A 22,714-nucleotide genomic window follows, 5' to 3' on the forward strand; every position below is an offset into this window, starting at 1 on the left:
GTATCTGCCCCTAGATCCATTCTGCTCCTCCCCTCCCCTGGTCCACTCTGTAGCTTTAGGCTGAGCCCTGTGGTCAGAGTCCCTGGCTTCCCTGGTTTGCTTTACTTTCTGGCTTCGGCAGAAGCCAAACCTTTGGGAAGCACTGAGTGACTGGAAAGGCATGAGGGGAACCTGTCTTGTGGGCACCTTCACCAAGGCTGGCTGAGTCTTCCTCTTACACTTGCTGTGTCTTTGTTCCATGGCCCCAGTCTTCATCAGCTTCTCCTTTCCTGGCCCCATATCTGCACCCTGACAGCATCACCTCTCTTTGGCTCCTCTGATGCCTGCTGCTGCTAACTTGCAGATTCAGATTCCTTCAGCACCCCAGGCGTCTCGGCACTTCCACTAGCCACGGAAGAACCGGTTCCCTGAACTCAGTCCTCTGCTCCATAGACTCAGAATATTTCTCTTTCTGGTTGAGCCCTTTCCCACGAAGAACATATCTCAAATTGTAGATTATTGGGTTGGACATGCAGTTCAGTGGTGGAACACTTGCTTAGCACAGGTGAGGCCATGGGTTCAGTCCCTAGCACTGCCCCCGCCCCCCAATGTGGGTTGTTGTGACAGTTAATGTTGTCAGCTTGAATCTAGAATCACTTGGGAGATGGGCTTCTGGGCACACCTGTGGGCAATTATCTTGGCTGTGTGCACGGATATGGGAAGCCCATCTTAGTTGTGTGTGGGAACACTTCCTAGGTAGGGATCCTGAGCTATATTTTGGAGCTAGGAGCTCAGCACAGTCATGCATTCATTCCTCTCTGCTTCCTGATTGTGGATGTTATGAGATGTGCAGCCTGGCCTGCAGCATGGTGTGCAGCGTGGTGTGCGGCGTGATGTGCGGCGTGATGGACTGCACCTAGAGCTGTGGGCCAGAATAAAAACCATTTCCCATTTGAGCTGCTTTTGACAGACCACCAGGAAAAGACATGAGCATGTGCACATGTGTGTTTTACACTAATATCTGAACACTCACCCCCTCAAACACGCCATGGGAACAACAGTTTCTACTTCTCACCACACAGAACCTATAATATCCAGTGCCGTGCATGGCTGCTGGTAGCTGCCCAAGTAGTATGTGTAGAATAAACATTTGAATGGGATTGAGGAGCAATGAAATCAAACTTAGGGAGAGCCCCAGGTGACCCAAAGGTATCTCCCCATGCCAGCTTGTGTTCCCTAGACCGTCACGAGCAAATTGTTAGTCAGTCCTTTATGAAGTGAAAAACAAGCCTGACCTGGGAGAGTGCAGACTCTGGTCTGACTGTGGGGAGACCACACACCCAGCTCAGCTTGCCTTGTTCCTTTTTCTTCTTTTCAAATCTGAGTTTAGTGGAAAGCAAACTTTCTCATTTCCCATTTCAGCACACTGAATTATTCATCCAGAATGTTCTGCTGGTATTTCCTCCCCTGTCAGAGTTCTACGGTTCCAGAAACACTCTGCCCAGAGCTGCAATCAGAACAATTAGCAACCCATTACAGGATTCAACCTGCCCACACCCTTGGGTTCCCAGCCCCAAGCTGTGTAGATGGAGAGCCAGTCTGGCGCTAGGATTTGATTTTTTTTAATAGGGGTTGGGGCCTGGTTTGTTCTGGACTCCATAGAAACCCAACTGCCTCCTCATCTTTATCACTGGGACCAGATAATTGATTAGCTTTGATGCCGAGTTCAGGATTTCCCTAATACCATCCTCGTCCCATTGTCTGGACTATCCAATCTTTTGGTGATGTGACATGATGCTGTCATCTATAAACATCATCATTCACAGCTCTCCTGGATGTGGCCCACTGCTGACTTCCCTGCTTGCTGATCCATTTGGCCTCAGTCTCCTTAGCTCTGGAGTAGGAAAGACAGACATTGTCAACCTGCCTCACAGGGTCTTTGTTGACCAATGAGACACACCTTGGGTCTGAGCTCTGTTCACCACCAGGATTCCAATGAACTTTGCAAATGGGCATATTTCTTCAGACTTTGTTTTTTCTAGGAGGGTGATGTCCATTCCACCTGTCCCCATTACCCGGTTTCATTCCTGGAAGAAAGTATTCATTCCACATTCCTGCTGTCCGGTCTTCCTTCACACCTCTCCTCAAATTCTTCTCTAAGGATACAAGTCTACTCCAGGCCTGAGCTCTCAAAGAAAAAAAAAAAAAGCCACACACTGTAGCTTGATTTTTCCGCCTCGCCCACAGTCAGGACAAACCTCTGTCACCCGCCAGTCCCACAGCCGCTCAGACCCAACCAAGTAAACACAGACACTTATATTGCTTTCAAACCGTATGGCCGTGGCAGGCTTCCTGCTAACTGTCCTTATCTTGCTAACTGTGCTTTTATCTTAAATTGATCCATTTCCATACATCTGTACCTTGCCATGTGGCTGGTGGCTTACTGGCGTCTTCACATGCTGCTGGTCATGGCGGCGGCTGCAGTGTCTCTGGTCATGGCGGCGGCTGCAGCGTCTCTGGTCATTGCAGCGGCTGCAGCGTCTCCTTCTGCCTTTCTGTCCTTTTATATCTCCTCTCTGCTAGTCCCACCTATCTTTCCTGCCTAGCCACGGCCGATCAGGTTTTATTTATTAACCAATCAGAGCAACTTGACATACAGACCATCCCCCAGCACAGCCAAGTGCAGACCATCTCAAACACCTGCACTCAGGCCCATGGTCCTAATCATCCTCTATACGGACCTGCTGGGTAACGCCACAAAGAACCTGAGAATGGGCTCCCACAGGACATACAAAACATCCCACAGCACTTCCCCTTTCTTTTTTTTTTTAAAAGGAAGGTTTTAACTTTTACACATCTCCAAAGTCAGCTTGGTATATTTGGGAATTTGGGCGTAGCTTCTCTTAACTACTTCCTGCTGGAGGGGGGCGCTGTATCTTATGGGGATGCAAAGAAAATTTTAGGATCATGGAGTAGTCCGTGAGACCGTATCGTCTGAGCCAGTTGCCTTGAAACGATTCTGGATGTTGGATCATCTGGGCCATGGTATCATCGGAGACCTTTCAGGGGGTCTTGGCTGGTCAAACCTGATGTATCTTAATCTGGAACAAATCCATAGCCTCTGGCTTTCTGTAGAGACAAAAGCAGAGTCTCCTTTCCAAAGTAACACATCCTTATATCCAAATTTTAAAGTCAAGATATCTTTAATATATACATATTGGTATAACTCAACATCTTTTACAATCAAATGTTTTCCCAGTGAATTAAATCTGCGTAGAACAGTAGAAATCCGAGGGGATATTCAAAACAGCCACCTAGTGTCCCAGGTGTAAATCCAAAGAGAAAGAGAGAGAGAGAGAGAGAGAGAGAGAGAGAGAGAGAGAGAGAGAGAGAGAACAAGAAAGCGTAGCTGGCTAAAGTTTAAATGCAGCCACGTTTTCCCTCTTGTGCCGAGTCAAGGCTTGGGTCTGTCTTCCTTAAACTTTGACCACTTGCGTTGGCTTTACAGGCAGGGCCCTGTTCGGCAGGGCAGGTCTGAGTTGTTTGTAGCACCGGCTTTAAGCAAGTTGCTCACAGACCTAGGCCCGGGCCAGAAGCTGCCGCTCGAACTAGGAAGCCGGCAGCTCGGACTAGGTAGCCGGCAGCTCGAACTAGGAAGCCGGCCGCCCAGTCTGCCGCCCTTGCGGGAAAGCGGACCCGCCGCCAAGCCAAGCGGTTTTCAATGGATTCTTGTCACGTTGGGCGCCAGATATAGATGTAACCAACCGTTTTATTAAATAAGAAACACAGAAATAATGCAAAAGAGAAAGCCGAGAGGTCAGAGCTCAGAGCCAAAATCTCACCCTTCCGCCTGCGGTGTCCCAGCTTCCCAAATGAGGGCCCCTTTTCCTGTCTGTTAGTCTATTTAAAGAGACAGAACAAGCCACAGCTATCTCACCTCACCAGTTCCTCAGCTGGTCCTGTTTCCTCAGACTGGAAGCTTCTGTGTCCTCATCCCAATAGCTCTCAGCTGAACTGTGTTGCTCCAAAGCCTGAAAGCTTAACCAGCCAAATGCTTCTAGTTTCTGGTCCTCACGCCTTATATATCTTTTTGCTTTCTACCACCACTCCCTGGGATTAAAGGCTGGCTTTCTGGGATAAAAGGCGTGTGCCACCACCGCCACACTTTTGCTATGGCTCTAATAGCTCTGACCCCCGGACAACTTTATTTATTAACATACAATCAAAATCACATTTCAGTATAATTAGATTACCACCACAACACACAGTTCTTTCTCCTTCATCACAGATCTCTTCAGGTTTGTCACCATGGGGACCCTCTGGGTATGATCTTGAATTTATGAACTCCTCTCTGTGGTACTGGTCAGGAACTCTGTAAAGCAGGGATTCCTCCTTGCCAGCAACGCCCTGTTGTGCTGGCCACCAGGGGTGCTGGGAAGAACCAAAGGCCAGCCAGGAGGCAGGGTGTCCCTGGGTAGACTCTGCTCCAGAGCGGCCCCTAGCTAGCTTCTCCTCCCTCCCAACTGCAACAGCTCCTTCTCAAAGCTGCTGGACCCACACAGCAGCGTCTCCATCTTCTGTTTCTCAGAACTGGCTGGCTCGTCGGTCTATGCTGTATCAGTGTCCTCTCCATGGGCATGAGTGCCTTCTCCATTCTTCCTAGGTTTCTGGGACCCTGCTGTACGAGGCCCCTCCCTCCAAAGTGTCTCGGCACTGTAATAATCTCCTTTGATTGGTTCCCCCAGCACTGGGAATAGAGTGGCCACTTCTGTCACCCCTTAGTGCCTCCTCTATCTGCTCTTACACCGTTCACCTTGCTGCAGGGGTGATCTCACACCGCAGGCTCAAGCAATCCTCTAGCTGGAGCCTCCAGAGCACTTGGGACTACAGGTGCCTGCCACAGGCCTAGCAACAATTCTTTGTATGAATTTCTTTCTGCTCAAATAATTGGTAGCTTTCCCCTCCTTGTGGGTCCCTAACTGATCCGGAAACAGAATCCAGGAGAGAAAGGAACCACAGAACCCACAGAGAGCACAACCGAGTTGGGGAGGAGGAGAGTGCTCATGGCCAGTCAGTGGGAGCCATGCTGAGGTGCACCCTACCCAAATGTGGTATCTGTCTATCTATGTGCTTAGCTATCTAACTTCTATTTGCCACCTATCAGTTATCTATATATTATCTATCTGTCATCTGCCTCCCATCTATTAATCTCCATCCTGTATCAGTCATCTGTCAATTATATCTATAATACATCTATAGCTATCTATGCGTCAATCAGCTATCAATTATCTATCATCTATCAGTTCTCTATCTGTATTTATATCTCTCTACTTATCACCTATCTATGTGTATCTACTATATTCTTGATCAGTAATTTAATAAGTGAATGAATGGATAGATGGTGGGTAGATGGATGGATGGACAGACAGATGGATGGATGAATATACATCTGCCCTATGATTGAGAGGTAGGTGGTGCAGACAGGTCCATCTACAGCTAACTTCCCCTGCAATTCTCCCAGCTGACTGTTGGATATGTGTTGTCTAGCATGGTGTCTTACACTCATGGCAGAAGCAGGACAGTGGGAAAGGCGTGGAGGAAGGAACAGACACATGTGCTCAGGAGACTTGAATTCCAAGCCTCTGCTGCTGGCATGTGATACTGGCTCAACACTATAGTGAGTGTTTCCTGGTCTCCCCAGAAGCAATAGCACCCTAGCACCCACCCAGCTCCTGCACCAGGCAGAGGAGCTCTAGAGCATTCTCCCCTGGCTGCAGGAACCACAGGCCTGCAAAGTTCAGGACTGCTGCTGGAAAACAGACCCCGGGGACTGGAGGTGGGTGTGAGGCTGACAGAATATGGTCCATCCTGGGCAACAGCTGACTGGAGAGAGCCCTGCCAGAACGGGACAGAATGCTGTAGTCTCACACCAGCAATCCATGAAAAAGCCACACTGTATGAGTAGGTCTGGAGATGTTTTGGGGTGACTGAGGCTTATCTCTGTGACTCCCCTTAGATGGGCTAGGAGTCAGCAGGCCACCTGGGTCCTATGGCTAGCATGTTAGATATTTGCAGAAGCAGACCCTGAGGCCAGGAGGACTGTGCATAGCTTCTTTAGGTGACTCTGTTAGAAACGACCCCTGAAGAGTGAAGAGATGGAAGCCAGGATGAGTACAGGGTGGCTGGTCCCATGGAGCTCAGGGTTGAAGAGCATTCCAGAAGGTTCTGTGTGGAAGGCTGGACTGGTGTAGGATGGATCAATGGTTGAGTGTGATTGCCCTTAGGAACAGTGTGACCTTGGATGGCAATGTTCTCAGAACACACCCAGAGGCAGACAGCTGAGAGATCCTCATCTCTGAGTGGGTTTCTGAGCAAAGAAGTGGTCAAAACTGTTCCCTGAAAATGTGCACCAGACTGTGTCTCCAGCCATGCAGCCTAAGTCTCGAGGCTGAGGAAACATCCTCCTCTGGCTCCCCACCACAGTGCCCGTGATACAGAGCCAAACCCCAGCCACCCTGTAGCACCTCCAAAGCATATGCTTACACTGAGGCTTTTAAACAGCCTGCTGGTGTGAGACTACAAGCTCTGTCCCACCTGGCAGGGCTCCTTGGCCCAGGGTGGATCATATTCTATGTCAACTTCACCCTAACTGCCAGGCCCCAGAGCCTCTGCAGCCCCCTGCTCAGATCTGCCGCCTGGCATTGCATTAGCTGCTGGATGGTGCTGGCTAAGACTCTAGGAAGATAATCTACCCGGAAACATGAGAGTCGATTACTAAATCAATGAGTACTGCTGCCCTCTTGGTTCACTGCTTCCCAGCAGACAATGCCCCCACCCTCAGACTCTCACTTCCACACAAAGGAGAAAGGTGTGCTCATGGGGCATCCCCACAGCCCAGCCAGGGAGGGCCCTCCATGGTGAGGAGACACCTTTCTCCACCTTTGTGTTTCAGGCTTTCAAGTTGTGTACAGGGAGCCTACACCTCAGCCTGCCTGTTAGACATCACTTTAAAGAAAGACCTGTCTGGAATGCCATGTCTCAGGGTGTGGCCCTCTCCTGTGCAAGGAAAAGAACAGGAGCTGCTTTTTGTCAAAAGCCCAATGCCATTTACGGAAAAGAGAATCACTTACAACGTGGCAGTCCAAATTCAAGTGACTGCTGTGATGTTTAATAACAGTAGGGGCTGGCTTTGCAGATGCCACTGCCCCTGTCATGGCTTGCTGCAACCAGAGCTAACCCCACCCTGTTCTTTGACATGGTGGCCAATGGTGGACCCTCGGGCTTCGCCTCCTTCAAGCTGTTTACAGACAAAATTCCAAAGACGGCAGAAAGCGTCCATGCTCTGAGCACTGGAGAGAAAGGATTTGGAATAAGGTTCCTCCTTTCACAATATTATCCCAGGATTCATGTTCCAGGATGGTAACTTCACACGCCATAATGGCACTGGTGGCAGGTCCAACTACGGCAAGAAATTTGAGGATGAGAACCTCATCCTGAAGCATGCAGTCCCAGCATCTTGTCTGTGGCTTTCTGTGTACCCGGGTCCTGAGGTCTGTGGATGCAGGTCCTGCTGACTTTCTGGGCACCTGGGGTCTGAGGTCTGTGGATGCAGTAAGCACACAGTGGCTCCAAGAAGATCGAATGCAGAGGGCAATGCTCTTAACCCTGAGCCATCTCTCCAGCACCAAATTATTTCTTCTTCAAGAAATAAGCAAGAGGTGAAATCCCATTTCCTCCCCTAAGGCCGGCTGAGGGTCCAGTGTCTCTGGAGCACAGTATCCTTTAAAAAGCCTCTGGGCTGATGCTGGTCTCAGCTGATATGTCTTGCAAGGACCCCATGAAGGTCTTTGGAGCCTGACCTGGCATGAACATCTCCAAAGCTTGAAGGCTTGACAAGGTTGTGCATAGTCCTTCATTCCAAGGCCATCCTGCACATTTCCTCACCTCCTGTCTTTCTGCCTCTCTTTTCCTCCCTCACCCAACCCAACTCTGAAAAGGGTTTTGTAAGAAGTATCTACAAACAATGGACTTTTTTTTTTTTTTACCCTGCCTTGCCCTGTGTTGTTGGAACTATTCTTCCCAGTAGATGTAGCAGGGAATCTTGGGACAGGGCAGTTGTTAACATGGGGAGGGTAGAAGAGCATTTGCAAGAGCTCCAGAAGAAAAGTGTGCATGTGGGGTGGGAGGGTGCCTTGCAGGTGAAGGAGGTGTGTGCAGAGGTACGACTGGCATGGAGAGGCACAACTGGTGGGCAAGGCAAGGAGCCCAGACAACGACGGGGCCTCTGGGAGTGCTTGCTGGAGAAGGCCAACCAAGGGAGCAGGGCCTGCAGGGGCTCAGCCCGGATTTGGTCTCTGCAAGACCTGCATAGAGCGTTTGTAGCTGAGTGAATCTGGGCTTAGAACAGTGGCTGAAAGGGCTGGGAGAGTCAGACACCTGCTGGGAGTTTGTGTAGTCTGGAACACTCTTCTGATCTTCGCTGGTCCCTGCATTCATGCTTGTGACAGCTGTACTGACCATCACAAACTGGATCCTACCGGCTTCTGACTGCTGTGACTCTGATGATCCTCAGCCAGGCCTGAGCTCCTGGGGCCTTCTTGAATATTCAAGATAGGCTGGAAGGTTCCATTCCAGAATGGGACACTGGGAAGTAGTGAGTGTGTTCCCGGGGAGGAGGAGCCTTACCTGGCTGACAGTGAGGCAGCTTTGGGAAGACACATAGATAAGGAGACAAGACTGCCCAGCCAATCTCATGGACATCGCCTCTGCCCACCTGCACCGAGTCATGACCACTTATAGCTCTCTGTGGACTCTGGACATCACCTCTGCCCACCTGCACCAAGTCATGACCACTTACAGCTCTATGCGGACTCTGGACATCACCTCTGCCCACCTGCACCAAGTCATGACCACTTACAGCTCTCTGTGGACTCTGGACATCACCTCTGCCCACCTGCACCAAGTCATGACCACCGGCTCTCTGCAGACCCCTAAGCTGAATTCTGAAAGCATCATCTGTTCTGTGATGCTGTTCTCCATCCTGTGTTGTCCACATGATCGTTTTGGGGAGCCCATTGTTATTCTAGGTGGCTTTTGTTCCTGTCAGTATATCTAGAGAGCTTTTGGCAAGCCTTGCAATCATAAAATGGTTTGGGAAAGCTGGACAAAGAGGGGGAAAGAGGGACAGACTCGTAAACTCCTGGGTCCTCAAGGCCCTTAGGCAGTTTCCACATAGTTTCTTTAGTTAGCAAACTGAAGTTCTCACACGTAAAAGATTAGGGAGGTTGGGAAAAGGTTCAGTGGGCAAAATGCTTGTTGTGCAAGAATGACCTGAGTTCAGATCCCCAGGAATGATCCACACTATTCTCTGCAGCAGCCAGCCAGAAGCAAAGGTGAGCTAGTACCCAGTAGGTCGGACTCACACAGCCTGAGCATCCACCTCTCCCTCCAGAACTTGCTGAGAAGGTAGGAGTGAGGTCACCTTGTGCACCCCCATAACCAGGATATAATCAGCCATCGCCCCATCAACTGTACACAGCAAAAAGCTCACTAGCTCACTTCTTTGTCCACATTTCCCATTTATAAGTCTCCACCGGTGTGAAGGGCCCACCCCATGGCACAGAGCCCAAGGTACCCAGGCACACCTGCTCTCCCAGGAGATAAAGAAGGTTAAGAGCGAAGAGCTTTCAAGTTCCATCCAAGGTGTGGGCTGTAATGGGGCTGTCTCTGCCAGGAGGTAATGGCTACAGAGCAGACCGCACTAGATGGAAATTCTGCTGCATTCTGAAGTCCATTTGGTCTTATTGCTTGTTCAGCTTCTTGATGCATTAATGATAAGACAGCAGAGTGGATATGTATTCAAAAAATTGCAATTAATCAATACTGCATTTCTTCCATTTGGCTATCACTAAGTGGTAAACAGGAGTTCAGAATCTCCACCAGAGCAAAGCTCTCCATGTGTAGGCCTTTCCCGGCAGAGTGAGGATCCATGGGGCAGAGACCAGGAAGGAAGTGGCTGGCCTCAAGGCCCTGTGACTGAGTGAGTATTCAGGTAAGTTTAAGTGCAAAGCCTTCTAGAGAGAACCAAACTAGGGGGTGAGGTGGCTACTACCCCTCCCCCGTGGCTAATGTTATCATTTTCCCTCTTACCATGAAATGGAGACCTGGCGTTAGCCCCACCCCCAGCCCTGGGTGACTCCCCACACAGTACCTGCTTTCTCCCTGACACTCACCCTAGCTCTTGAAGAGGCTTAATCAATGTGGGTGTCGCTGTGAGACCTGAGCAGGTTAATATAACGCCCCCCCCCCCCGTCCCCCTGATGCTGACGTGGTGAGTGCCATAGTCATCATCACTTCCATTCTCTTCCACCCCATGCTCTTGAGATCCTAAATTAAGCAGTATGCCACAACTCTGCTCACCTGGTCCTGAGAAAAGCCACAGGCAAGGGCTTCAAGTTGGAGCCTCCTTTCATCCTTTTGGAGATAAAACTTAAGGCTCAGAGAGATGAAGTCCTTTGTGCAGTCACCCAATGGGGTGGAAGCAGGGCTCCATCACCCTGTCCCTGGGTTCTGACCTGGGTGCTGTCGGATGTGCAGTCTCCCTGAACCCTACACATATTTCCTCAGTGTGTATTGGGGGGTGAGTAGGAAGGAGACTGTCACCACCTGCCAACAAGAGCCCCTGGCAGCTGCTTAGAGACCCTCGGTGAGACACGGGTATCCCTCCAGATACTGAGTGAGTGACCACGGGTGTCAGCCCCAGGGGCAGAGCTTCCCCCACCCCACAGGCAATTTATCCAAAGATTCATTTCAAACAGGCTGCACTGGGAGCATCTCAGTTCCCTGGAACTTCTGGTAAATACATTTTCCTCTATTCTGCTCCCTCTGTAATGCTTCCCACAGCTCTGGCTCCCAGAGCCCTCTGGCATGATTTGCCTTTGCCCTGATCAACCTTGGCCCGGTGCTTCCCTGTCCCAGAAACAAAGCACATTATAGATTACAGATGGTGCTTTCACTGGCCAGACCAGTCTCAGGTCAATACAAAGTGTTCTAAAAGAAAGCAACCCTGTCAACAGCCCTAGTATGCGGGTCTCAATGGCAGATACTTGGTAGGTGTTCAATAAAGCCTTCCCACTAAATGTTCACCAAATGGCAATGACTGGCCCCACACTCCCTCTGAGAAAGGCAGGTCCTTCCTCCCCGAGTTGTCTGGATTGGGCCCCTGAGGCACTCTCCACTTTCATTGTTTCCAGCAGGAGGATTAGTAGAGACCATAGCATCATGGTCTTCACTGTTAGCAGCAAGGGTGGCCAACAGCCAGTCAAAGCTGAAGCTACCCATCCCAAGCCCTACTGTGCCTGACACATTGGCCTCCTGAAACACACCCGATGAACTCCAGGGTATGGCCAAGATTACAACTGAGGCCAGACTACTGCTAGTGTGGTGTCAAAGGCCAGAAGGGAGTTTGAGCTTCCCTCTGGCCTTGTGAGAAGCCAGTGCTCAGGGTCTGGGCAGTACCCTGGGCTAAGGTTTCCTTTCCTGAGATGCCCATCGACCTACAAAGTGTGCCTCAAGCTGCCCCGAAGGAATGAACCTCAGCAGGCTACCAGGCCCAGTTTGCCCCACCCAAGTGCATTTGCAGAGGAGGGCCATCTGTCTGTCAGGTAGCCATTTGTCTTTTTCTGCTGCACAGCTTCCTGCATTAAGCCCTCGGCAACCATCCAGGAGAGCGTTGCTTTCAACTCTATTATGGTGGCTGGGCAGCTTGGGAAATCTGAATTCCATTGACACATTTATGATTCTCCTGCCTCTCAGCTAGTGGAGAAAATCCATCTCATCGACCGCTGCAAGGTCCTCCAGAGCTCAGGGCCTCATAAAGGGCAGAGTCTCTAGCAGAACCGAGCCCATGATGAATGCCTTTCTCCTTAGGGTTCCTTTCCTTGGCTCATCACAGCTGTGCTGATCGGCTGGAGGAGGTGGCCCCTTGCACCTGTTCTGTGGGATGCTTTGCTCACTGCTCTTGGCCACTATCAGAGCCACTTCCTCCTTAGGCCCAGGGGTGGGGGTGGGGTTTACAAAAGTATCCGGAGGGCTAGAAAGAAAGGGGTGGTTGTACTACACAAGAAGAGAACTATAGAAACGAGTATGGAGATAATCAATCAGCCATGGAGCTTCACATTTTGTAGGCTAGTCACCTGTACTTCCACCCAAGTCCGGGTTCCATGTGCGCACTCTTCTATGAAGGGTGGACATGTTGGTTCAAGGGGAGGCATGGTCCTGTGGAGTCAGGACTCTGTCAGTCCATGTCTGAGAAGACAGAACCCAGGCCAAGCAGTTGACTCAGGGAATCTGACTGTAGGAAGAACGCTTTCAAGGGTGACAGGGAAGGCCAGGGGACTGAGAGTCCAGCTGCAGTGGAAGCTGCCATCACCCCTTCTGCTGAAGGGCCAAAGGAGGAGGGGATGCCTAGCAGCCATCAACAAAACCTGAGCCGCTGGACAGGGTCCCTAGAGAGGAGGGACTGTTCCCAGGAAGAACACACAGCACATCCAGACAACCGCTGAAGCAGAGACAAATACCTGACTTCTTCCTCTCCCACTCCCGGTTCTGACCAGGATGTCAATGGTGGCTCCTGGGACCCTGGGGTGCAGGGCTCATCCCTGCAAAGACTGAAGGGAAAGATGAGGTGGGGACTGGGGGGATCACAGACTGTGGCCCTGGCCACTGGTCACTGGGGACAGTGCTGGGTGGGGCAGAGGACACTTCCTGATCCCAGGAAGGAGGAGCAGGAATCATGAATGCTAGCATGTGGCTCTTCTAGGTCTAGTCTTGGAACAACTTGCTTTCTTCATGTCTAGAGAGGAAATGGGCTTCTCTGGAAGCAGTGGGGGGATGGAAGCTGAGATAGAGAGCCAATTGGTCAACTTGGCCAGTCCATTTACTCCCTGAGACTGTGACTCTGCACTTTGCCTCCACGAGGCTGAGACCTTGACCATGGTGCCCTGACAAGATTAGAGTGCTATGATATGCAGCAGTGAGAGTATTCTGCTATGATAAAGCTGTGTGACAAACATCCCCAACAGCCTAGGGACTTACAACCACCACAGATTTTGTTTCTTGCAAGGCACTGGTTAGCTGTAGCTTGACTGATCTTGGCTGGACTTGATTGAGTTTGGATGACTGCTGAAGGCTCCAGGTTGGGAGCAGGTCTGCCCTCTTCATCTCTAAGCCAGACTCAAGATGAGAGCCAGTGGCTTTGTGAGCATATTTTCTTATGGTAGAGAGTGAAACTCAAAAAGGACTCTAAATTGACTACTTTTCTTTTTTAAAATTATTTTATTTAAGTAAGTATTTTCTTGCATTTATTTATATGTATCACATGTGTGTCTGGTGCCTAAAGAGGTCAGAAAAGGGTGTCAGATCCCCTGGAACTAAATACAGATAGCTGTAAGCCTACATGTGAGTAGTGGGAACTGAACCCAGGTCCTCTGGAAGAGCAGTTAGTGCTCTTAACCGCTGAGCCATCTCTCCAGCACCTGATTGCTTTTCTTGTTGCTGTGTCAAAGTGGTCAGAAGCAACTTCAAGGAGGATTTATTTGGGGTCACAATTGAAGAGGGTACAACCTGTCGTGGTGGGGAAGGAAGGGCAGTTTATGTGTAATAATAATCCTAACAGCCAAGATGCCTCACATCTCCACAGACCAGGAATCAGAGAGAGGAGAATGCTTAGCTTAGCCAGCTTTCTGCTTTTCTCATTTTTAGTCAGTCCAGGACCCCAACCTGATGATTATGCCACCACCATTCAATTAATCCTCTCCAGAAATGCCCTCACAGACACCCCCCACCAAGTGGTGCCCGCCAAGGCCCTAGATATTTCTTACGCTGATGATGTTAACAACAGAAGCCAACCACCACAGGACCACTCCTTGCCATCTTGACACCCATCACATCACTTTCCAAATGGACTAAGAATAGCTGTAGATGTGGCCAACACAAAGTCATCGACCTACTTGAAGCATTATGAGGGGTCTGCTGGCTTGCTTGAAATGTTCCTCCTGTAACTCGGTTGCTCCAGTGTGAACTATGCAGATGATAATGTCATTTTACAATGTCAAAAGTCTGGACACCCCTGCACAACAACAGACTGGCAAAAATGTGTCATGCCACCTCAGACCTCAGCTCAGGGTGGTTCAGACTAATATGCACCATCTTATCTCTCTTGGCCAAAGCAAACCATAGGGTCAAAGCTAAAGCTAAAAGTCTACCTATAGAAGAGTTGTTTGAGTATGACTGTTTTCCACAGCTTCGTGAGTATGAGCTGAACTGGTCCCTAGCTGGTGATACTGTTGTGGGTGGTGGTGGAAACTTCAGGAAGCTGGGCCTAGTTAGAGGAGGTGGGTGATGGGGTCACACCTTGGAGGGATGTATCTTTTCCTCCATCCTCTCTGTGGTCTCTTTTCACTCGGGGGTGAGCCACACCCTCCCTCTGCTTGTTCTTCCTTAGGACGAGCCCACAGCAACAGAGAAAACCAAGAATGAACTGGAGCCTCTGAAACCATGAGCCAAACACCATCCCTGATGGTTCCCAGGTACAGAACTGTGTGAGAGGTAGCTAGTGACAGACAGAATCCCGACTGATACAAGTCATGTGAAGGGAGCTGAGGGAAGCAGTCATTTTAGACAGATAACATGCTCTCCCGTGAGTCACAAGAGTCTTTCGCAGTGATATGGCAGATAGCAGAGTGGCTCAAGGTACTAAGTGAGTTGCCCTTGAATTCTAGCCCTGTGCGTCTATCTTCCTGGGCCTGTTTCCTCTTCTAGAAAATGGAGCGCTCATGTCTAGACATCTCAGTGTGCTGTGAAGCTGGCTGAGGGGCAGGTGTGGCACACTGAGTGAGGTGGCAGGCACTCAGCAAGAAGCGAACAGGTGCTGGTAGGCGTATTATTAGGAAGTTTCGCTCGAAAACTACCCTTTGGGGGCACAGCATGGAGTGGGAGATCTGTGTGGCAGATTGTGACAAAGGGAAGCCCTTCTGAAGCTGAGCCACACCCTGAGCTCTGGGGACAGATGGCCTCACTGCAGACCTGAAAGCTTGTTGGAGGGAATGGCAGACTCCCTACCCAGCTACTTGCTCAGGTTCACCCACGGCCTGTTCACACCAAGGTCCATTTTCTGGAGACAGCCTCAATGCCAGGAACTGCCACTCTGCAGTTGGAGGGTCTAAATATAGGCAGGCGCTTAGTCTTTTCATTTAAAGAAAGATACAAATCCCTCCAAAAATACACCGTCCTCAATCATTTTTTATTCTTGGGTCTGCCCAAGTCAAGCCTTAGTCTGTTGAAAAAGAAAAAGTCAATGATAAAAGAAAAAGGACAGAGGAGATGCCTCAGTGGGTTAAGCACTTGCCTTGCAAGCATGGATGGGGGCATAAGTTTGATCCCCAATACCCATGGGGCGGGCAATGTGCTTGTAATCCCAACATTTGAGAGGCAGAGAGAGGCTGTTCCTGGGACTCACTGACCAGCCAGCCTAGCCAGATTGATAAGTTTCAAACCAGTGAGAAACCCTGCCTCAAAACCAAACCAACCAACCAAACAAACAAACAAACAAACAAACAAAAGGAGGATGGAAGATAGAGTCTAAGAAATGGCAGCCAAAGTTGTTCTCTGGCCCCCATATATACATGCACACACACACAATTAATAATAATTATTATTATTTCTAGGGGAAGAGACCCACAAAACCAGACTGAAGTCCCTGCAGTGGGGAGATGTCCTTGCTGGGGAGTCGGGGGCAGGTATGTACTTTCTAAGTCTCTGTGTGGCCTGATGGCTAAAGCACATTCTTTAGAATTTGGAGAGGGGCTAATTTCAAACAGACATGTGGTGATCCAGAATCATTGTCTGCAAATCAGGTGACTATAGGATATGAGTGCCATCTTGGTAGCTCCAAGAGCACTCTCTGAGTGGTAGATGCGTCCATCGCTTTGTGAATCACCAGAATAACTGATACACTCTCTGTAGCCAAGGTCAATGATTTTCCCATGTGGAAAACTGTTTCCTTTAGGGAGGTTCAGAGAGCATGGAAGACACAGCTGAGCAGAATACTACAGGCCAGACAGGGCCTGTGGCACCCGTCAGTTGATGCTTGGCTGGAGTATGAGCAGTGATTGGTCATGGCAGTGAGGCAGGAGGATGGCCAGTCCCTACATTGCCAGCTCCCTATGCACAAACTCAGGGGCTTTCAGGAACCTGAAAAAGAAAGCATTAAGGTGTTGCCAGCACAGTGGGGTGTGAAGGTTCACCATAAACCTCAGGTACAGGTTCAAAGGTGACTGGGTGCCTGGATATATGTGCTCTGTACAAAAATCTCAGCTGATTATTGTCATGTTTCCAGGATCAAACAGGTCTATCAGGTGCCTCAGTTCTCATGTCCAAGACTCATCAGCTCTTGCTCTCCACACAGGGAAACTTGGCTGGGTGAGGTTCCACTCTCCACTGAAGGGTGGATGGATTCATAATCCATCAGTCTCCACCATGGTGACAAGCAAAGAATGGGGCTTTCATAAGTCAGGACCCCACACTGCCCACCAGTGCTGAATGCAAACTCCCCACATTGCCCATAGTGGCATGGGAAGTCAGAAGGTCCAAATCCTGCTTCCTTTGTGTGGTGGTTGGAGAACTTTGGCCCCTCAGAAACTCATCCCCTAAGAGTTAGCTGAAGTGGCTGTCAGCCTGGGGTGGACACTGAGGCCTTCTCTCACCTGCAGGGTAGATGTGTAGGTGGGCTTATGCCCCATACACACAAACAGATAGATACACACACACACCCCACATACACACACGATACAACACACATACACACGCACCACAGACACAAACAAAAACAGACACACAGACATACACAGACACAGACACAGACAGAGATACACAGAGAGACACACACCACACACACACACACACACACCACATACACACACGATACAACACACATACACACGCACCACAGACACAAACAGAAACAGACACACAGACAGACACAGACTTACAGAGATACACAGAGAGACACACCACACACACACACACACACCCCACATACACACACGATACAACACACATACACACGAAACCACAGACACAAACAGAAACAGACACACAGACATACACAGACACACAGACACAGACATACAGAGATACACAGAGAGACACACCAAACACACACACACACACACAGCACATACACACACAACACACATACACACGCACCACAGACACAAACAGAAACATACACACACACACACACAGACTTACAGAGATACACAGAGAGACACCACACACACACACACACACACACAGACACACACACACACACACACACACACACACACACACACACACACACACACAGTCTTCCTCTAGCTCTCATTTCTGCTGTGACAATGAGCTGTGTGTTTCAGCCTCCTGCCTCTTTAAGGTGACTTGGCATTTCTCTGTGTGGATCCATTTTTGCTCACATTATGAATTCACTGGCAGAGGGATACCTTCTTTTCTGGTTTCTGGGCTCTCTCTGGAGCCCTGGTGGCTTCTCCCCAGTTCAACCCCGCTATGGTTCCCATCTTCAGCCATCATTTCAACACCGGCTTCTCCCCACTCCCCAGTGATTTTAGATGCTACCCTGGGTTTCACCCTGTCTATCACCTGTACAGTTTCTGGGATGCTTTGAATATTTTAAGATACTTTTATTGCAATAAGAAATGCACATTTATTGCACAAAATATATAGGTAGGAAAATACAAATACTAAATTTAATCCACTATCTTGTCTTAGGTTGTAGAGTGTGGGGAATATCACAATGTGAGGAGCAGCTACCGGTTGATTTCTTAGACACGGTCCTGGAACGTAACTCAGGTGGCCTCAAACTCAAAATCTTCCTGCCTCACCCTCCCAAGTGCTGAGGTTACAGGTGTGTCCCAGCATGCCTGCCTATCGGTGCCTTTATAAACCAAGTGAGCCAGTCTTCCCCAGGCCTTGCAAATCTGGCCAATCCCCTTTAACTCATCAGGTGACCACCTTACCCCACTATCCCCAAGAAAGGTCACAGCACTTCTCTGAAGGCTGCAGAGATTGACACACTGAGGGGCCAGCAGTGTGGTCCCCAAGTCCAGTTCTCAGCTCAGAGCCCAGGGGACTCAGGCAGCCTAGGCATGCCTGTCCTGCATGGGTCCACTCAACACAGGTCCCTGGCGCTGCTGGGCTTGCCTGGCAGCCTGCACCGTGGGAACTTAGTCTGTGTCCTTGCCTTTCTCTATTCTTCATCTTCTTCCATAACTTGTGGATGGAAAAGTATGTTCAAGGCATCTATTGTCACCCAGCCCAACAAGCCCCCTTGTCACCCCACAATTACCGCCCAGGCTGCCTTGGCTCTCCATGGGCTGGCTAGAGTACAGGCAAGGTTGTACTGGGTAGCGGCAGCCAACTGACACCTGTTAGAAATAAAAGTCTGATGTTCATTTCCAAAGGTGCCTTGAGCCAGCTTCAGCCCAGCCACAAATAAATGGAAAACAGGAGTCCCTGCTGGTGCCTGCTCAGGAAGCTGCCCACCACTTTAGCACAGAGGGAAAGATAGGACCTGGATGATGGGTAAGAGTATTCACAAGAGGGTGGATGGGTCAAAACTGTCCTCTGCACTCCATCAGGATGCCTCGATTCTAGGCTGATGCCTGACTTTGCAAGGTCAGAGAAGAAATTGCTTTCAATATTCTGAGTCTCCAGTGCTCTTATTATTGAGTACCACTGAGTTCAGACATAACAGCTTGGGAGTTCATATGCTAGATGAATGCTCTGCCACTGAGTTGTGCTTTCAGCCTTCTTTTTATTTTTTGTTTTGAGGCTGGGTTTCACTAAGTTGCCCAGGCTAGCCTTGGGCTAACCTGCCTTAGCCTCCAGGAAGCTGAGATTACAGACACACACTTGTTTTCTTCTGTGCTGTAAATGGCACCTGGGGCCTGTCCCACTGAACCACAGCCACCATCCTGTGTGTGTTTAGAAGAGGTAAGGGCTTTAGGGTCATCCAGGGTTATCAGGGAAGCTGGGCCATCTTCCCAGCATCACCCTGTCACATTCTGGTCCTGTTCATTGCACTCTTTTCCCACTGGAGTCATTGAGGTCAGGATCTGAGTAGTCAGGCTAGGTGTGGGTTGAGGCATGAGACGCCCTGGTGTGCAAAGCAGAAGTATCTTAGTTAGGGTTTCTATTGCTGTGACGAGACACCATGACCACTGCAACTCTTATAAGGAAAACATTTAACTGGGGTGACTTATAATTCAGAGGTTTAGTCCATTATCATCATGGTGGGAAGCATGGCGGCATGCAGGGAGACATGGCACTGGAGAGGTAGCTGAGAGTTCTAGATCTGGATCGGCAGGCAGCAGGAAGAGACAGTGCCACTGGACCTGGCTTGGGCTTCTGAAAACCCAAAGCCCACCCCCAGTGACACACTTCCTCCAGCAAGGCCACACCCACAATAGTGCCACTCCCTATGAGCCTATGGGAGCCATTTTCATGCAAACCTCTAAAGCAAGTGACCCCTGAACACCAGCAGGCCACAAGAATAATAGTGTCAGTTAATATTCCAAAACTGTGGCTCATAGGCTGTCCATTTGTGTATGCAGTCTGCATGTTTATTAGGACACCCACCCTCCCAGCAACGCCCTGCTGCTGTGACAAGAAACTCACAGAGACAGGAACAGCCTTGGCCACTCCTCCCTGAGGCTGTTAGAGATGCAGGAACCAAAAGGGGAAAGACAAGGGTGGGAAGAAAGGGAGAGAGGCATGTGAAAGACTTTGGAGGCCAAGCACCCCAAAGTCTGCAGGGGCCCGGAGGCTGGAGACCCGAAAAGCTGCAGCTCAAGCCCATGAGCGTCTCCAGCAGAATTCATGTTCTTCAGGAGGTCAGATTTTCTTACTCTGACCTTCAGCTGTTCGGGGGCCACCCACTTTGGCAAGCTATCCACTTGACTCAGCTGCTATTGATGTAAGTGCTAATCTCGTCTTAGAGAAACACCTCTATAAAAACAGTAGTATCTGGGTACAACAGGTGGCCCAGCCAAATCATCACAGGAAATTAACCATTCTGAGTAACCTGTCTATTATCATTGAATTCTTGATTGCTGGTTTTTTTTTCTCTCTCAGCTACATGAAGTACTTGTCTATGTTTGGAGAGAAGAGACAGTGTGTTTTGTACATCTCTGACCATCCTGGCATTTTCCAGCATGGTATTTTGCAACAAACAGACACTAAATATTTGTTGTTCCATGGATAGTTGTTAATTTCACTATCTGTATTTTTAGCTTATATTCCTCCTCCTTTGAGGAAACATCATCTACTTACCAAAATCCAAGTACACAACAGTTTATGTACAAATATCAGGAAAAGAAATTATCTTAAAGAATGATTTATCCAGGGCTGGGCATGTAGCTTGGTTGGTAGAGTGCTTGTGTGCACACAAAGCCCTGGGTTCCATTCCCAGCTCTGCAGAAACCAGGCCTGGTGATGTACACTCATAATCCCAGCACTTAAGAGGTGGAGGCCAGAGTATCAGAAGTTCAAGGTCATTCTAATCTGTACGGAGTTTGAGGCCAGCCTGGACTACATGAGCCCTTGGAGGGAAGAGGAAAGGACACTTCTCCCACTCAGGCTTCTAAGACAGCCTCTAACACGTGAGGAATCCAAGTCCTGGGCAGTCTTTCTCTGCAGAGTGTAAAAACTGTTTCTTTTGCGATGCCCTCCCTCTAAGACTTAATCCTGATCATAATAAAAATGATTTATCAGATTAAGAAACTAATAAATCCTGTCTGAACAACTTGATATTATCGTGTTTAATTTCAAATTTAATTATTTTGGTATTTAATTACAAAGCAGTTAATTACTTTGTTGTAATTGTGTATCTTTTTAAAGTAGTAAAAGGCTGAAAATCCTGATCCTGGCTGCCCCAGGCAGAGCCATTTCTTCCTCACCTCTGGGGAGAGTCCACCTTGCTCTATTGTGAAGGCAGTATGCGTCCATGTTCCTCCTTCCAGTTTCTCCACTCTCCTGGTTCCCTGTCTCTTCTCCAGTATCCAAAGCCCCATTCTGTTGCTAGGCCCTCCAACACCTTTTTGTTAGAAAATGTGTCCTTAATTGTCACTCTGCTCCTGTCACCTCCTCAGAGGCAGGTGCTCGTGTGTGACACTGAGTTGGAAGTGGCAGCTAAATGGATTTTGAGAGGCACCTTGCCCATATCACCCCACACCAGACAGAGCACGTGCCAGCAGTAAACAGCTAGGGCTCAGCTCTGTCCTGCGGTGCAGACTTGGTGTGCTAATTTCACCACTTTAGAATGAGAGGTCCTAGGGAAGGTGCCAGGGTAGCTGATTTTATATTATTATTATGTTATGGACTGCCTGTGGACATGAGGACATGGATGTGTGTCCACTGGCACAGACGAATTTCCATGTTGTCACAACTGGTGTCGCCGGAGCAGCGTGACTCAGTCCCTTCCACATTTGCAGAGCCAGGCAATCTAAGAAGATGCCTGAAGCCAACCGGGGGCTCAGGTGTGCTAGAGAGAGCTGTCTCGCACCAGGGAAGTAGCCTGGAAGGGATCACATCCAGAAGTTTTCCTCAGAGAAAACAAAAATCTAGATTACTGTCTTGAGAAAATGTCAGATGCGGAAATTTTCAGAGCCAACCTAGATCTTTGTTGAGACCCATGTGGATCAGCCAGAATCAACCCTAGGAGCTGGGACCGACCTTTGAGAGACCCCTGTTTACATCAAGGGGTTCTGTCCCCTGCCTTATCCTGTTTAAAAATAAGAATGGATAGGGGAACTATTCTGCTCCAATGACAGGAAACTTTGAAGCAAACAAAAATGAGTCATTGAGAAAATTCATAGCTTTTCTTGAACCTGTAAGAGAGATAAGGATAAAGGACACTTAAGGGATCCAAAATCTAAAGACAGATAAGGACCTCCAGGGATGTCAGGACATGAACACTTGCTAGGGCAGATGTCACCAGATCCATGTTGGCCAGTGGGAAGAGTTCGCCTATAACTTAGTGAGGAAAGTGAGTTTTGTGTCCTTGTAAATTCACACGTTCGAATCCAGTCTGAGAGGAGCCTTCGAAACGGCATCAGTGGCCCTCTCAGAGGAAAGCTACTGTGTTAGTCAGTCTAAACTTGCTATGACAAATACCCGTGAGAAACAATTTAAAGAAAGAAAAATTGATTTTGATTCACCATTTCAACCCATAGCTGAGGCCTCATTGCAGGCCTGAGGTGAGGCAATTGTCATGCCAGCAAAACCAGTAATGTGTAAGGAGTTGTCCACTCACCTCACAGCAGCCAGGAAGAGAAGGGGAGGAGGGATGAGGAAGGAACAGGGACAAGACACACCCCAGACTTCCTCCGGGTAGTCCCCTCCCAATAACATACTCTTAATATGAATCCATCAAGGGACTGACCCATCCCTTAAGCCAGAGCCTTTCGGATCACATCACTTCTGGGGAGCATGTGCTCTCATGGGATGCTCTGGATTCTCCTCAGCAGGTGAAGAAGGAACACTGTGGAGCCAGAGGAGCAGGGGCCTCTGGGGAGGAAAAGCAAGCTGTCCTTGCCCCTAGGATGGAAGGTCAAGCTGTAGGACGAGAACCTGAGAGTTGCTGCTTTCAGAATACCACAGTTAGGGGAAGAGAGTGGGA

This window comes from Peromyscus maniculatus, chromosome 7 (genome assembly GCF_049852395.1).
Source record: "Peromyscus maniculatus bairdii isolate BWxNUB_F1_BW_parent chromosome 7, HU_Pman_BW_mat_3.1, whole genome shotgun sequence".
Classification (NCBI taxonomy): Eukaryota; Metazoa; Chordata; class Mammalia; order Rodentia; family Cricetidae; genus Peromyscus; species Peromyscus maniculatus.